General features: G+C 37.6%; 1 protein-coding gene across 3 annotated transcripts in view; it reads left to right on the top strand.

The window, feature by feature from the left end:
• VEPH1 (ventricular zone expressed PH domain-containing 1) overlaps window positions 1-5,076 on the top strand; it is a 236,175-nt gene that overhangs the window by 205,453 nt on the left and 25,646 nt on the right. The gene's annotated exons all lie outside the window — the stretch shown is intronic.

Raw genomic sequence — 5,076 nt, 5'->3', positions numbered from 1 at the left:
GCTGACCAGGCTGATCTCCAACCCCTGACCTCAAGTGATCTACCCACCTTGGCCTCCCAAAGTGCTGGAATTACAGGTTTGAGCCACCATGCTTGACCCCTTGAAACCAAACTATTGTGGAAAAGAATGAGCATATGCACGTGGAGATTGACAAATTCCTCAAATACCAATCAGTGGACACAGATCAGCCATCCCCACAAGTGCTTTGAAGGATACAGGATTAATTTTATAGTTAGTGCACACCAGAGCAACTTGGGGAGCTTGTGTAAAAATGCAGATGGGGTGCAGTGGCTCAGGACTTTTAATCACAGCACTCTGGGAGGCTGAGGTGGAAAGACTGTTTGAGCACAAGCATCCAAGACTAGCCTGGGCAACATAGCGAGAACTCTGAACAGACAATCTGAAAAAGCTGGTGGTCTTGAGAACAAGTAGTCAACATACTATACTGATGAATTAAGACAAACATTATTCTTCAATTATGAACACTTTATTCTAAAAACTTGTTAAATAAAATGAATTCCTGTAATACCCATAGATATACAGATATATAGATATAGATATAGATAGATATAGATATAGATACAGAGAGATATATATGTATTTTTTTAACAAATGTAGTCTGGAAAGTCTTAATGGTCATAGTTGAATAGACATGAACATTGAAAACCTAAATGTTACTGTTGATATAAATTAGAGATAAGATCTATGTGCTTCAGTTAGTAAAAATGTATAATGACTCGAACATTTACTATGGGCGAAGTGCCATACTAAGTATTTTAAAAAGCTGCAAAATAATATGGAAGTCAGTCTTCATGGTAAGAGCTTTAATCCAGTTGAGAGCCAAAAACATCACACCAGAAGAAGCTTAGTAACAATCACACCTCACACAAATGAAACTGTATTCAATTTCCTCTGTAAAGAATATTGCAGACACAATGAGTTACCTTCTCACCTCCTTGGACTGATGACTGTGTCTCTTTCATCTTTTTATCCATGGTTCCTGATACCAGGTGCTATGAATACTGTGTTATATAAATTGAATCCAATAGTAATATTTTTCACAAGTTGAAAAACGTTTTTAAAAATGTGGCTGGATATTCTTTAAAGTCTCTTTTGCTAGTTTATTCATCCAACAAACAGCATTTCCTATTAGACACTATGCCTATAATATTTAAGACAATATAAAGATCAATCATTAATTATATTCCCTAAGTAAGCTTATTTCACACCCTGGAATCCATATCATTAGAGTATGTGCACAGGAAATAACTATAAAAACATAAACTTACTATTATTATGTGAAAATATTTGGGAATTTTTAAAAATTCTTGTTTACATTTCTTAAAACATACTTGAAATATGTGCCTAGAGTGATCCTATTAACCACAGACACACAGAGCACATGAGGCAATCCTATGTTTTGTATCTGTGCACAAATAGCTTTAGGACAGAATTTAAATGTGCCAAAACCCAAAGTTCTTCCAGATGTATGCTTTCACTGATTTCTGGAAAATTGCTTCACAGTACCCTCTCAAAGTACATAGACCACATTATAAAATCCAGAGGCCACTATGCACTTTTACAAAATCCATTGCGTTGACTCATGCTGTCATTTGTCAGTGAAATGATGTTGTAAATATTCTCGCATCTTTCTATGCTGCCTGGCTTAGACTTATTATAGAGTTTTCCAAATTCCTACCCTCATTAATGACTCTTTTTCTAAAACTGGAGAAATGCTCACTTAACCAAACGTTTAAAAATGTTATTTTTTCCTCCAGTGAGTTTTAATCTTTTTGAATTAAATGATGTTTATCAGGAAACCCTTCTTAGTGCATGCCTACTATGAATATGTATCCTTTTTTTTTACATCAATGAAAATAGTTTGAACTTCAGCATTCTTTTGTGTTTTACTTTGTGTGTGTGTGTTTTGCTGAAACCTGATTTGGAGTGTACTTGGGAGAATGTGACTCCTCTAAGTAGAATCATCACTTTCATGGAGAATTGGGCAAAAGGATGCCACTTTTTCTTCCTCTTCAAGGCAGAATCTCAGTATTAGTTTTCAATAATGCATAACAAATTAGTACAAACCTAGCAACTTAAAACAACACATACTTCTTATCTCACAGTATCAGAGGGTCAGGATTTCAGTTGTAACTTAGCTGGGTCCTCCACTCAGGGGACCCAGGGCTACAATCAAGGTATTGGCTGGGCTCTGTTTTCATTTGGAGGTTCAAATGGGTAAGGTCTGCTTTCAGACTCATTCTGTTTGTTGGCAGGAATCATTTTTTTGCAGTTGTAGGACTGATGACTTTGAACTCTTACTGGCTACTAGCTGAAGGCCTCCTTTAAGATCTAAAGGCCACCCATAGTCCCTGCAGTTCATAATGTGGCAATTTGCTTCTTTCAAGCACAGCAGGAGGGTCTCCCTATGCATCTGCTAGCAAGACAGGGGTGTGTGTGTGTGTGTATGTGTGTGTAATAACAGTGGGATTGATATCCTATCCCCTTTGACATATTCTTGGTCAGATTGCTGGGAGGTCACCTTAGGGTCTGTCTGCCACAATCCCATTAGAACTGAAAAATACTTAGACAGTGACTTAGAGTTAGATAAAGTTATTTTTATCACTTTTCTGGAGTCTAGTTACCTTAAAGAAAGTTTGTAATTCTCTAAACAAATCTATTTTTGTTCTCCTGTTAAAAAAATAGGAGCCATATAGCAATTCTTGAGCAAGGCCTGGGGAAGCTGCAGGACCCAGAAGGGTCAAGAAGGTTAAGTAGGAGAGAGAACTACTGACCCAAGCACATTGAAGAGGTCAAAATTCCAAAATCTAGGTATCACTGGTTGTTGGTTTGTGTTTACCTGTTTTGTGATTTATTTTGCTTTGATTTTTCACAAATACTGGAAACTATATGTGTTTCATCTGTCTTTCCATTCAAAGTGTGCTATTATCACCAACTTCAAAGTTCATACAACTACCATGGATATCCTTTAGCACAACACCTAAATCCTCTGAAGAGGTAAGCCTGCTTTTGGCTTCAGAAACTGAACACAGGAATGTAGTTTACCATCTGTCTGAAACTTTTAAAGTAACTTTTTGCCAAGAAAAATGTGGATTATATGCAACAAACAGAATTTTCTGGTCTCAGAACAGGAAAAATAAAGGAACCTTAAGTATTATTTTAAGTACTTTGTTTGCTAGTAGTGTTTGTGGTGAATGAAAAATTGATCCTTAATTGTGTGGGAAACAGAGAAGTGATCTGCCTGGCAATGGCCAAGTACAGACTTCAGAGACTTCGCAGTTTTGAAACTGATATTTATGAACATCTGCTTTTTCCTCGTAAATTTTAATATGGATTGTATCCTTTGAAACTCACAAAACTCCCAGGTGCTTCTTCAGTCTTTATCTTGGAAAACACACTTCTAAAAGAAAGTCTTCTTTTTTCCATTGAACATATTCAAAATCATTTTTGTCAAAACAATATTCCTAGATATACAGCACCTATTGGAATGCCTGTGATACGGTATTAAAGGTTAGCAACCCAAAATGTTGCAATCACCATGTCAAACCTCCAAAATGTCCACCCCCAGAACACAAGCCATAATAGTCTTAATAGAGGATGCTGGAAAGTATCCATTTCTAGGCTCAGGGCATGCCTTTTGTTACTACACCAATATTTGTTTAGTGCTTGCTATGTAATAGGCACTTTTAGGTGACAAGTTTATAGCAGCCAACACAACAGACAAAATATCTGTCCTCATTGTGTTTATGTTCCAGGGAGTGTAAATGTTCTCTTTAAAAATTCCCTCTAACTTTTTGTAATATCCTTTATATAGTTCGTTAGTAAAAAAGCTTTGTTCTGGGTCTACAAACCAATGCTAATCCATTAATGAAGCTGAACTGGATTCTGGGGGTATTGTGAAAAAAAAAATAGACATGTTTCTGTTCTCAGTGAACTCATAGTTGGACATACTTCTCACCTCTGTCAAAAAATTTAGAACTGAGAATTAGGAGCTTTGGGATGCAATTCGGGTAGCCATTTGTTCATTCTCTATTTAGATCCCTTATAAGCAGTGCAAACAGTGCCTATGCCCCTCAGCCTTGAAAATTCTAAGAACTGTTCCTATACAGAGAGAAAATAAGAGTGTGTAGGCTAAAGGAAAGGAAACAAAATCACAGCTCAACAGAGCACAAACATGTTAATTGACTGGGTACATGCAAGGCCAACAAGAACATTAAGTCCCTCTTAGGAGGAGGAGCCTTTTAAGAATGCAGTTTCTGGTCATCCTATACCAAAGGATACAAGTCATTTAAATAATAGGAAAGCCTCAGGAGGACAGTAGAGCTATTTAATTTGGTTAGGCTAATAGTTTTCCATCCATTTGCAGTCTAACCGAGCCTCTCTCCCCTGCCTCTTAAAGAGGAACGCATTGGCATGGTGCCACGGGGCACATAAAACATGTGCAGTCTTCTTGGAGTGTCAATTCTACTCAACCATTTGGAGGAAAAGAGTTAATTAATTTACTGATAAATAATGTAATGCATTATCTTCCATTAAAACCAATGCAGGCCAGGCATGGTGGCTCATGCCTGCAATCCCAGCCCTTTGGGAGGCCAAGGAAGGTGGATCACTTGAGTTCAGGAGTTGGAGACCAGCCTGGCTAGCACGGCAGCACCCCGTCTCTACTAAATATACAAAAATTAGCCAGGTGTGGTGGCAGGCACCAGTAAACCCAGCTGCTCAGGAGGCTGACACACGAGAATCACTTGAACCCAGGAGGTGAAGGTTGCAGTGAGCCAAGATCGCACCACTGCACTCCAACCTGGGCAACAGAGTGAGACTCTATATCAGAAAAAAAGATAAAAGTAAAAATAAAAAAAAAATTAATGCAGCTTATATTATGTAATAGAATGTAAAATTTGCATACACTTTTAGGATAAAGCATAAGAACTAAACAGTGCTGGAGCCAAGGGCTGAGGGATTAAGCCCCACTCCCATATTTTCCATCAGCCCCCTGTAAAGCCAACATAATAAATATAATATGTATATGTGTGTGTGTGTGTATATATATAATCT

Source organism: Colobus angolensis, unplaced genomic scaffold (genome assembly GCF_000951035.1).
Source record: "Colobus angolensis palliatus isolate OR3802 unplaced genomic scaffold, Cang.pa_1.0 Scaffold48, whole genome shotgun sequence".
Taxonomy (NCBI): domain Eukaryota; kingdom Metazoa; phylum Chordata; class Mammalia; order Primates; family Cercopithecidae; genus Colobus; species Colobus angolensis.
Note: the sequence above shows the minus strand (reverse complement) of the source record. Positions and strands in the feature narration are given on the sequence as shown.